This window comes from Bubalus bubalis, chromosome 17, assembly GCF_019923935.1.
Source record: "Bubalus bubalis isolate 160015118507 breed Murrah chromosome 17, NDDB_SH_1, whole genome shotgun sequence".
NCBI lineage: Eukaryota > Metazoa > Chordata > Mammalia > Artiodactyla > Bovidae > Bubalus > Bubalus bubalis.
The window spans coordinates 13,953,103-13,966,575 of NC_059173.1; the positions used below are offsets into that span (position 1 = coordinate 13,953,103).

The 13,473-nt window shown below is 36.3% G+C and overlaps 1 protein-coding gene and 1 long non-coding RNA gene across 4 annotated transcripts in view; one reads left to right on the forward strand and one right to left on the reverse strand.

Moving 5' to 3' along the window:
* Window positions 1-13,473, reverse strand: part of MED13L (mediator complex subunit 13L) — a 280,163-nt gene that overhangs the window by 185,147 nt on the left and 81,543 nt on the right. The gene's annotated exons all lie outside the window — the stretch shown is intronic.
* LOC112579926 lies at window positions 980-12,799 on the forward strand. Its single transcript, XR_003104238.2, has 3 exons — window positions 980-1,112; window positions 7,806-7,811; window positions 12,786-12,799. It is a non-coding gene; the product is annotated as an uncharacterized LOC112579926 (long non-coding RNA).

A 13,473-nucleotide genomic window follows, 5' to 3' on the forward strand; every position in this document is an offset into this window, starting at 1 on the left:
TTTCCTTTTGATGTGTATTGATCACACTAATAGCTATAATACTGCTTTTTGTGCCTGGAACTGATGGACTGTATTTTATAAAAATCCATATGAATTGACCGACAAGCTTATTTAATGATGTTTATTCAAAGGAATGACATTTTCTAGACATTTTCACCACATTTAAAATATTCAAGATAAAATACATGTTAGCTTTTTAAATATATATATATATATAAAACTTAGAAAATCTTCTAACAAATTCACCACATGTAAATTTTCACAGACCATCTAAGCTACATGTACCAAGTCTATCACCAATATCTATTAAGACAACCTGATCTTGTGCTACACACCTGTTGGAAGTATAAAATTGAAGATCTTTATGTGAATGTAGTTCTTTAAGTTCAAAATGAAGACATTTTTATTCCTACATATAAAATCCTAAATGTGATTAAATTAGTTTTATCTAAAAATTTAACTGAATTAGTCATGAGGACAAATAAGAGTACTAAACAGAAGTAACACACCTCTTTAACTCCTAGAATAGTACCTGGTGCTTAAGAAACATTTTCTAAGTGAATGAACAAATAAACAGCACAAATCTTTGTGATGAGAAACTATTAGGCTCCTCCCCTCACGTATTTCCTGGCCTCCAATCTGAAGGAAGGTGAGAAAATTAAACCTGTCTTAAATGTGAGTAACCCCAAAGCCTATAGAATCCAACCAAGTCTACAAAAACAACTGTTTAATCCCGCAAGATACTCCTGGAAGTCACGCTGTTTTATAAATTTCCAAGATGCAAACTAAAATTAGAATTTTCTTCTTCAACAAGCCTAAAAAGACAGTCATCTGATTAAACAATTCCAACAATGATTGTAGGAGGGAGTAAAAAAAAAAAAAAAAAGTGCCAGGCCTAGGCGTATAATACAGACTCTGAAATACTTTTTAAAAGAACATGATCCAAATGGAAGCCCACCAGATGCTACAGACAAGGTCGGGGGTGGGGGTGGAGGTGGGACGGGGGGAACACTCTCTGAAATGAAAGACAATAAGAAGCGTAAGTTGCCTAAAGGAGTCTTCAAAATGTGACAGGACTAAGATGTCTGGTGAGCTGAATCAAAGTGATCAGAGTTTGGCCTTAGAAAAACATTACAGCACTGAATCAATTATGAGACAATGGGGTTTGGGGGAATATATACGTATTTATATAAAAAAAATATATATATATATATTTTTTTTTTTTAAGAATTTAAAAGGAGCCTGTACAGAACAGAAACATGGTAAACAACAGACACTAGACAGCAGAGGTGCTCACTACTGCGCAGCAGGGACACAGTATAACACGTCCCAGAAAACATTCAATTCCTTTATCTCATGTTCACCAAGCAATCCTTTAACACTGCTAATTTAGTTTCCCAGGTACCAAGACACAATGAAAAAGCATGTTGGAGAGCAATGAGCTTTCCCAATTCACTCCATTGTCAATTAACTGACAAGCACTGCGGATTATAAATCAACTTCTTTCTGAAAATGTCTCAGGTCCCCAGAGCTGGATCATACCTAGGCAAACTGATGAAAATATAAAGCTGAAGTCATGCACCAAGAGTAATGGATCCCTTTATACTTATATATCATCACACAATATATTATTCATAGGAAAAATAACTATATTCACCAAAATTAGTTGAGTAAAGGGGTGCTGATTTTCATTATTGCTAACCACTTTTAAGTCTGCCTTAATAGAAGACAACTGAATTGCTGATCTGCTTCTAAATGCAATACATTGTAATATGCTGTCTTGGTTAAAGTTTACCAAAAAAAATCCAACTCCATGCAAATAGGTACTTGGAGAAGAAAGGAATAACATTTTAATAATCCTTAGAATTAGCTGTGTTATACCAAAAGCTGATAAATGGTAGCTTCTAAACATTAGTACAATCTAAAAACCTGTATCAATGAACTTTCCATCATCTGTCACATTAAAACCCCACTGTTTGCCTTGCCCTCTAAATGGACCTGTTAACTCAATGCATGATTTTGTAATATCATGCACTGATTGTCTGGAAAATACTCGTTCTGAGTTATGCAGATCTTCTATCTGCTGACATATTTTACCATTAAGTGAAGTCACTCAGTCGTGTCTTACTGTTTGTGACCCCATGGACTGTAGCCCACCAGGCTCCTCCATCCATGGGATTTTCCAGGCAAGAATACTGGAGTGGGTTACCATTACCATACAATATCCAAATATAAAATCACACTTACTGTTATCTCCAAAGATCTCATCAGAAAAATCTTTAGGTATTGGGAACCTAAGAAAACACAGTAGCTGATAGAAGTTTTCAAACTATAATTTTCACATGAAATCACAAATTTGATAATAAGCAACAAATACATCAGTCTTCCTTGACAAGCTCACTTCAAGTTCATTTTGGAGAAAATATCTGCCTAATACCTAGGTCTGAAACTATAGTTTGTCAGTTGCCCTTTGAAAACCAAGAAAGCAGCTGGTTTAACACAAAATTCAGATAACTGCACAAATGCTTCCCCCTGAGATAACTACCCTGAGCATAAGTGTCTGACGTATGTATATGCTTGTTAGTTTTCCTCATAGGATATTAAAAAGACACATACTCAAGGGTTAAGATTTAATACAGTTAATAATTTTTATGTCTTGATCAGTGACACTTAAATATAAGGTACTGTCTTCTTTGAATGTGTGGCAATGAAGAATAAAACAATGACAACTAATACAGTTTGATACCTCTGCCTTAATTTCATAAGGCACCTGCAGTTTGACACACCATTGCTTTTGCACCATCGGCGCGAATTTCAACACAGTGAAAAAGGCAAATATTACAAAAATTGTTTTCAGTTCCTGAAAGAGACTAAAGGACTCCCTCTCACCCCTGTGACTGCATACCACATTTGAAACTGATGGATTATAAATCAACTTCTATGGGCTGTTGAGTAAGCATCTAAAAAACTTGCACTGCAAAGGCTTGTTGTTGTCGTTCAGTCGCCAAGTCGTGGAAAGCCCTGTTAGAGATAGCCAAATGGCTTCTCTCCCAGAGATTTGTTTTTGCTGGGAAGATGGAGGCTCCCTACCTAATGAGACAATGGATTTATAATAATCTCTATTCTTATACTAAGTTAAATCTGTAGTCCTATAACTTACATCCACTTCTTGGAAAATAATACAAAATAATTTTTTGTTTACAACAGAGACTATTTTATAAGTCTCTAAAAGTCCAACATGTGTTTTCTGTTTCCTCTTTAGGCTAAATATATCTAATTGCTATAACCATTCCTAGTATGACATGGTCCCCAGACTTAGCCCCATCCCAACCAACCCTTCTGTCCTGTCACGGCTCCAGTTTTCAAAGTCCTTAGAATGAAGCTTTCCAACATGAGCATCTAATTTCAGACATCTCTGATGAAGAAAGAGCAGTAAAACTACTCAAGTACCCTGACCTGAATACAATGCTTATATCAAGACAGACTAGGTATCATGTAAACTTCACTAGGCACAGACCAAAATATCCAGCTTCTTTTCTTTTACTCACAATACTGTCAAGCCCCAGCTCCTCCATCTATACCTGTCAATCTGCTTTTTTAAAACCTTAATGCAGGGTTTCACCTTTATCCTTATTACATTTTATCCTGTCAATCAGATATGCTGACCAAAGATAAACTTTTGAAAACTCTCAACTTATTATTTTTTAAATCAGCTTTAAGCAGATTTTATAAATATGACTTTTCTCATTATCCAAAATTTCCGTTGTTTTTGTTTCTAAATTAACAAGTGCTTAATAAGACAAAAAACCACAGGCAAAGTCCAGGGACATAAAACTGCAGAATCTCCTTCTGGGCCATGAAAGACTCAATCAAGACCCACTTGGGTATAAGTTCCCCAACACATATCCCTAGTTTGCACAGAGGTTAAAATTGTGTACAACTGCTTACCTCTAAGTCCATGACTCAAGAAAAGGACCAAAGAGTTCCTTTCTAAAATTAAAGAATCACATTTTCAGATGTAAAAACTTCAGTCAGATACCAGTGATCTTCTCCCTTCACTTTCAATGAGAAAGGTCATAACAAAGTGCAACTGCATCATGAGTAACTAGTGACATCATTACCAAAAAGATCCTTCTGCCATATATTCCAGACAAGTAAATATATCTGAAAGAACATCTTCCAGTTCTTATTCTCTAGAAATGAGAAACCTCCAGCTTTCAATAAATGGCCACAGAAAATGAAAGTACATTTTATAGAATTTAGGTAATCTTCTACTCCCTACTAGCTACTTTATCTGGAATACTAAGCATCTACCCCAAGGCAAAAAAGCATACTAAAAAAAAGATCTGAAGTCAAAAACTTCTAGAGCCTTAGCTTCACCACCTTAAAACTGAGTGGTCACGAGCCTTCACTTCACATCTGTGTAACCCTGAATATGTACTGGAACTTCAGTAGACTCAGAACACTTCATACATCATAGCATAACTGTTAAGAATAATAATTGAGGTAACATACAGGAAGATGCCTCATAAACTGTCTAGCACAAAGGAAAATTTCAATATACATGAGTTTCCATCCCTCTTGACACAGTGTCTTCCAAGCAATAAGCATTTCCTCATTATGCTTCCTTCCAAATCATTTAAGGCAAAAAACAAGTGTTCTTCTGAGCTTGCATAGAAGACAACAGTTGTCTCTCCCAGTCCCAGAGCTAACAGCTTTTATAGACAGCATTACAGACTGTGATGTAACTGATCAGAAAATATGCCTTGCTCATCTTTGGAGACAGGGGCATGGCACACTAGAAGCAAAGAAAAAGAAAAAAGAAGTTTGCCAAACTAGTGATCCTCAACCTAAGAAACTCTCACCCACAGAAAAAAGTACGGATTCAAAGTGAATTTTTTTCAATCAAAAGCACCTATCATGTTTTTAAAAACATGAATCTAAGATCTCAAAATAAGAACTGCAACGGTTAAACGTAACTTGGCTAACCATGGCACTGTAGGTGTTCTTTGAATGTCATTATCTTCACATACAGCAATAAAACCACTACAAGCAGAGAGAACAACAAAGTCAAGAAACTATGTCACCATGATTCAGAAACATAGGACTGTCTTATTTTAACATGGCAGGATACAGGGTAGTAAAAGAGGTATTTTAAATATAGTATGATAAAACACATATATGCTATAATAAAAAGTACACATCCTGTTTCATAGTTTGTCTCTGTCTTCCCTTGAAAGCATGACAAGACAATTTAATCAGAGATGTTTAATATACTACATTTCCTTTCCTTGACTCCCTTACAGAGTGTTAGATATCAAGATACGAGAAATGTGAGATGCAAAGAAATTGGTAAATGTTTCTAAATATTGGCCCAATGACTGACAAAATATCACCCATACAACCAACTCTATTATCATTTCCACCTCACCAAATTAACAAAACCAAATATATCAGTATCACACAATTTGTATTACAGGAATCAAAAGGAAAAAGGACTATCTATATAAGGGGTCAACTAAGAGAATAATCCTATGAAGGCTACCCACTCCAGTATTTTGGCCTGGAGAATTCTATGGACTGTATAGTCCATGAGGTTGCAAAGAGTCAGACACAACTGAGAGACCTTCACTTTCACACTATATATGAGAAAGAGGAAGAATGGCAAAGCTAGGATGACCCAGTGCAAACACTTACATTAAATGTGAGAACAATACTCCATATTTGCAGGTAAAGGTTAACCAAAGTTCTACACTACATAAATGGACAAGATAATAACCTGAAGAGATGAAGGTTTTTTACTGGCTAAGCAAAAACATTTCAGCTACAAGTATACAAATTAGAAACAATCACCACATAATATAAAACTTTTTACATAATTTACATCCACTTTTATAGTTATTCATCTGTATTCCCAATATGATTCTTATTTTCCCCGTGTCTAAGTACTTAGAAACAGTAGTTTGACTTAAATCTCAGACATTTCACATGAAAATTTCTCAAGTATAATTTTAAAATTTCATCTTATATTGACATTATTAATTTGGTACCCAACCACACTATTCTTACTACATTTAATAGGCCTCTTTCATTACTGATTATCTCCCTGCATAGTTAATTTTGTATTATTAAAAACACACCAAAATATAAACCTATCATATAAAAAAAAGTAGCACATTAAAAGAGTACATTATCACATTTAGAACTCAGTGTCCAAAATAATATTTACTAACAGCAACTTGAATTTTACGACAACAATTATTTCACTGAAATGTCCAAAGCAAAATTCTCAACATAGATTACAGAATTTTCAGAGTTAACTCTACAGATTTGTGTTACATTTCTGATGGCCAGATGTTATACTCCTCTATGGTACTCAACCAAATACTTTGATAACAGAGTATTTTGTACTGAAATATTTATACAATTTGACAAATTATCCTAATTTCACAGTTAGGAAGACCTAAAGTCTTAACGACTTGCAGAGCTAACTGTTCTTTGAGACTGACCTACAAAGCTGTATGTAATAAATAATTCTGAAAATTAAAGTCAAAATTGGAGCTAAATTCAACTATGTATCTATGGAAAGCTATGCAGTCATTTGAAAGAAAAAATATCAGTTTCCCTACTGTTAGAAGTATCCAATATACAAACTAAAGAACATGAATATATTTTTATTAATACCAAAACAACGCTGTAATCCTGTGATACATTAATACCATTCTTAACCACTCCTTCGGAGAAGGCAATGGCAACCCACTCCAGTACTCTTGCCTGGAAAATCCAATGGACTGAGGAGCCTGGTAGGCTGCAGTCGATGGGGTCGCGAGGGGTCGCGAAGAGTCGGACTGAGCGACTTCACTTTCACTTTTCACTTTCATGCATTGGAGAAGGAAATGGTAACCCACTCCAGTGTTCTTGCCTGGAGAATCCCAGGGACGGGGGAGCCGGGTGGGCTGCCATCTATGGGGTCACACAGGGTCGGACACGACTGAAGCGACTTAGCAGCAGCACCAGCAGCAACCACCCCTTACCTTGTCTTCACCTCTTTTGTACAGAATAACGTCCTTCCTGATTGATCACCTACTGAGTCTCTCACCAAAGGTGTATCCTAATCAGCCTTGCAGTATGCAGCACGTATTAGGAATTCCAAACTTTGGGGCCTCAATCACTCAATATTCACTCCTAAGATATCCTCATTACTTAGCATTTGAAAGGGAGTGTGAAATGAGAAAAAATCTAACATCTTTTTGTTAAGTGGGTTCTAAATTAATATAAAGAACTTATTGCAGACTATACAGTTTTGCTCTATAAGCAAAGCAATCTATATCAGAAAGAATTTTTGTGAAGTGAATTAATATTCTGCACTACCCATTTTAAAGTATACTTATTTTCTCCACGGAATATGCACTTTGAAAATACATACATAAATTGTTTGTATAAAAGGGGAACACTGAAAGCAGAACAGTTATTCAAAATGGAAAGGTAATGAGTAATTATGGTTTTGCTTCTTAGGTCCAAAATTGTTTAAGAAGTTCTTCCCATACAGGATGCTCAGGGCTGGTGCACTGGGATGACCCAGAGGGATGGTATGGGGAGGGAGGTGGGAGGGGGGCTCAGGATGGGGAACACGTGTACACCTGTGGCGGATTCATGTTAATGTATGGCAAAACCAATACAATACTGTAAACTAATTAGCTTCCAATTAAAATAAATAAATTTATATTAAAAATAAATAAAAATTAAAAAAGATTTAAAATCTCCAGTTACTTATGTGTGTATATGTACATGATGTTTTTACAAAGAGAGCAGTTTCATGTCAAGAAGTAGTGGAGACTTTTTCTTAACTCATATTGTAAAATAGAATTTTAATATAAAACTCATTTGGCCTGTATTTAAACTCAGAGAAACTGTTGACGCAGATAAAAAATAATATTGTGTATATGGGTTAAGGATAAGTGGGAAGGTTTCTCAAGGTCCAACAGTCATGTCAAGTAATGGGGACATTCATGTACCTGAGCAGGACACAAACTGCTTCTAAAATGTTACAGGAGAGTACAGTAGAAGAAAGAAAAGGGAGAAGGAAGGAGAAACCAAAAAGATTCAGGACAAAATCCTCAAGTACAGTAGAGATGATATGGCCATCTCCATGGAACACTCACTCACTGCAGAATTAGCAGTTGCTTACCCGGCTACCACCAGCTGTATTTTGAATCTATATGCATAGCTATTGAAAAGATTTTAAGTAATTACCTGAAAGGGTTGTTGTAAAAGATGCCAATGACACAACAGTAAGCACCAGTTAAAAGATGCTGGTCATATCTCATAACTGTCAACATTCTTTACTTGAGTATCTCTATAATCTAAGTGATTTCCTTCATGGCGTTCTTCATTCCAAACTGCTAGCTGGAACAACTTTTTAGGATTTCACCTCAGTCTCTGTGGCTTGACCACACTGCCTTGGTCATAAAACTCCAAGCTAGTGCAGTTTACAACAGAAGACTCTATTATTGCCTATCAGTGCAATGAAACTCAAGAAAGTGGAGAAGAAAGCAAGCCAAGAAAGTGAGGCTCAACAGAAGGCAAGGACAGAAATATTTTCTGAATAGAACAAATGGTTAGATGTGCCCAAAGTCAAATCAAAAAGAATGAGAACTTCATTTTTTAAATAAGTCGACTGGATATACATAGAAAAATATGACTTGTTGAATAAGTCTATAAAGATTACAGCTGACCATGTCAGGCTGAAGTGTTACTGGGATTGTATCTTGATTGATCAGGATAAATTTCTAAAATGCCAGTGTTGCAGTGTCAACCACCACAGAACAAAGACAAAACTACAGAAACAGCCACCTGCCTGCCATTTGTTCTTTCTCTCATGACTTGACTTTCCACTTCAATAGAGAAAGTAACTGGAAAATAATTTCCACAGATGCAGAACTCCACCTCTACCCAAATGCCAGAACCTCAGTCCCTCTTCTATTACCATAAATCACTGGTACTCAACCTGAGGCAATTCTGACCTCTAAGGTCAAAGTTTTTGATTGTCAAGACTGAGCAACTAGTGAATCAAGGCCCAAGACGTGGTTTAACATCTTACAGTGCCCAGGACAGCCCTCTAAAGGAAGAATTATACAGCCCAAAACGTCGTCAGTGCCAAGGTTGAGAAACCGACACAGATGGATTATCCAGGCTGCTAACAAGTCCCTAAGAAGATGCCCTAGACCCCATCCCCCTCACCTACTGTAAGACACAGGTTCAGTAATTCTAAGTATCACTATTACATCAATTTGTGTGCAAGAAAAGGTAGAATCTTAATTAAGGGGATCCAAAAGAAATTTATTTATAGTAATATATATTTTAAGCTGTCTTCAGCACTAATCAAACCTAAAGGGCTAATCAAAACTGTAGCAGTTCCTCCTTACCATATAATTACAATGTTTATATGTAGAAAACAACTTCTAAAAAAACTTGGAAAGGAGTTCCTTGTTAAATAGAAACATACCTTGAAATTTTATCTAAATATACCATTTATGAACATTTTCTTTTTTAAGGAAAAAAAAAGGTATAATCTAACTTCTTAAAAAATTCTCATTCAAGCATTTGGTCCTCTGTTTGAGATTACACATGACATCACCTAAACCTAAAATTCCTTTGCACATCATCCAACTGGAATCTGGCACCAGCAATTTAGACAACAAGAATATAAAAACACTCATGTTATCACAAATTACACTGGAAAACAATAATTTCTTTAAAGGAAGCCAAAGTTTTAACTAAAATAATGTTTGTGAGTTGGAACAAAAGGGGGGGGATGTATTTCTACAGATTATGCCTTCAAAAAAACGGAATACTAGGAGAATCTCAAAATAAACTTTTTTTTGGGGGGTGGGGGGAGGGCGGGAGGCGGAGCGGGGAGGCCGTGGTTAATGCACCCTTACTACCTTCCCTGGTGGCTCAGAGGTTAAAGTGTCTGCCTGCAATGTGGGAGACCTGGGTTCAATCCCTGGGTTGGGAAGATCCCCTGGAGAAGGAAATGGCAACACACTCTAGTATTCTTGCCTGGAGAATCCCATGGACGGAAGAGCCTGGTGGGCTGCAGTCCATGGGGTTGCAAAGAGCAGGACACGACTGAGTGACTTCACTTCACTTTCTTTACTACCAGTAGTAAGGCCTAAAATCATAATTCAAATTGGTATTACCACAGTGAACTTCAGGCAACTGGAAAACCGTGGAGTTCATAACCCACAGGTCCCACCACCTTTCTTGTCCCTCATTCTCATGCCTTCTCCTAGGTGAAATTCCGTGGTCGCTCATTATAGTCACTGTGCATGAACCTTCAACTGCCTTGGCCCTTTCTCATGTCCTTGTACACTCTGACACAACTCCAGTTAAATCCAACTCTCCACCTAATCAGTGCCTCAACCTACAGTTGAATGTGACTACATGAAACCCAAACCCACACAAACTGGTGATACTTTAAATTCAAAACCACAACTTAAGTGGGCTCCTGCCATCATGCAGAGAATTAAATCACTTTTCCAGAGGCCCTTCACTTTACTGCTCGCGCAAGACTAACCCTTTTCTTCTTTGCCCTCTACAAGCCTCTCTTCCTCTATCTTTGCTCTCAAGTGATGACCTTGCTTCTTTTTTCAATGATAGTTAAAAACCACTGAAGGAGAAATTCCACATTCCTCATCTACCACCTACTGCATCTGTACTCATCAATTCTTATCTCCTCTCTTATTACACAGATATGTCTTTGCTCTTATCTAAAGCCACCTCTCACTTCTGCACTTCTCCCCATTTCCTATGGCTTACTGAAGAACACTGCTCCAGCAAATTCTATCTATCCTCTCTGCTTATCCTCTATTCTACCTGTCAATTTCTCATTCTCTACTGTATTATTCCTGACATACAAAGCAAATAAAAAACAGAAGGGAGAAACAGAGAGACATAGATACCTTCTCATGAAATCCTGGTCAGTGTTCAAGGACTATCCCCTTTAGAAAGTGCCTTCTCCCTTAAAGTTCCAGCAAAGCACCATCAGAGCACTTTGATCACCCTGCTAACATGCTGCTCCTCAAATACAAAGATACACGTTTGTTGCCCTTCTTGAGATTTCAAGTTCCCTGAGGTGTGTGAATGTTCAGCAAAGGAAGGAAGGAGGGAATTTTTGCATATATTTCTTGCAGTTTACAAATCTGAAAAAACATTACCAAAAACGTGTTGAGAGAAAAGTTGATTTAAACCAATGTATTACAAGCACTTTAAAAAGGTCCAGAGAAGGATTTGAACTTAATGGGACTCCACAAGTGACAACAGTTTGTAACACACCTGTTTGGGTGTAAATATTAGGAAATAAGTTCACGGTGGTTAAAGTGGCTATGCAGATTCTGACTGTGCTAAAACCTGAGATTTTCACAAACCCTGCTGTGAACAATTAAATATTTTAATAAACTTCTTAAATGAAACATCACCTATGAGCAACTGTTCAGTTCACAGATATTAAATATAGGACTGGTGGGCTAAATTTTTAAATGCACATTTTAAAATCTCAATCTGTAAAAACTGAGTTAATGCATAAAGTGGTATCATAAAGCATACCAAATAAAATGACTAAATACCACTAAGGAGGACATTTGATTTTTAAAATATCAAATTTTAAATTTCTGAACACCACCTAATAAATTCCTGAACTGTCAATTCCTAGCATTTATAAACAAATATGTACTTTAGTACTAAGACCTTTAAGTTAATTCTATAATACAAGCAAAACAACCACTAAGGTGAAATGTCAATTTTCAACTATAAGATAAATACTCCAATATGTTCACAATCTCTGAAAGTTTATTCATAGGAGTCAATGAAATTAAACAGCACTACTTTTTAGTGTGTGGGGAAGGGGAAATTAAGATCAGATTCTTTCTTAAATGGGTTATAAATTCTCCATGTGTTAAAAAAAACAACAAAAAAAGAAACGTGTGTGTGAAGAAGATGAACAACAACAAAACAACAGAGTCCCTGGGAAATAGAACTCTCCTTGAGATAACTGGTGAGGACAAACTCCAAAGTTTGAACATTACACCAGGCAGAAACCAGAGAAGTTCTAAACACTTTACAAACCACCATTCCAACCACCCTTAAGCCTCATTTCAGGATTACTGCTGACAGTTTAACCTCACTGTTGCACTGCTTCAGTGATGAGTCCAAAGAAATGACAAATATGGGGTTTCAGCAAATGTACTCTTCACGGGCTATAGAGAACACACTGGAGAAGTCTGCTCAACATTCAGAAAGTCAGAGCCCCTCTGGTAAGGTTGCCACAATCTTTAGTTAAACCTTAAACTTTTAGAATAATTACAATCAATCTGAGGTCAAATATGGTGAACAATATTCTCCTGCCTATTAAATAACAAAAACTAACAAAAGTAAATTAACAATTACAGAATATGGATGGTATGCAAAACAGTTTTCAAAAGTGCACAAATGGAAACTGAATACTTTCAGGAAATGTGGAGTTTGTATAACAAAGAAGAGAGGGATGTTTTCAGCGAAGTGGCAACTAGCCAACCTCTCATTTTGAATCAAATCTGTCACTGAAATGAGGTTTTCCAGGAAGCAATAAGAATAATAAAACTTTAGGCTTCAAAGAAACTCAGCTTAAGAAAAAACTATGTGGCAAATACTCAAAACGTCAGTAAAGTAACAATAAATCATTTATTCAACTTGAAATCTGAACAATTTCCGGAAATGTCAATTAAACCAGATCTCCATTTAAGCAGCAAGTCTGAACTACTTTTCTGATGTCAAACATTCACACACACACACACACACACACACACACAAAATCAATAAAAATCATTATTTTGATTTAAATCACATATCTATAAAACATAACTATTTATCACTTGGTTTTTCACTTGGCACTGTTGGTTTTTCAAAACAACTAAAAGTCACTATTTAAAGTTTTAATACTGTGTGAAGTTTACTTGACAACCACTACCAAATATTTATGACCCATGCCTGTTAGAAACAGCACTGTACATGGCAATGGGATTTCACACCTTTAGGAATATCATCCTAGTTAGTGTCTATGATGTTGAGGAATCCCAAAAGGCCCAAGAGAAGCAAGCACACCCAAAAGATTTGTTTTATATTATCAGCAGGAAATTTTATCACCAAGAAATTTTAACATACAAACATTTTTATTCTTGAAGTGTCTCATCTGATAAAAAACTGTTGAAGACTGGCATAATTTCAATCAAACTCTGAATAACTACACAATCTGTACTCTACAAAGTAGTGAGCAGAAAGTAGTAAATTGCTCTGGGCACAATAAAGGACAGAAATGGTATGCACCTAGCAGAAGCAGAAGATATTAAGAAGAGGTGGCAAGAATACACAGAAGAACTGTACAAAAAAGATCTTCACGACCAAGATAATCACGATGGTGTGATCACTCACCTAGAG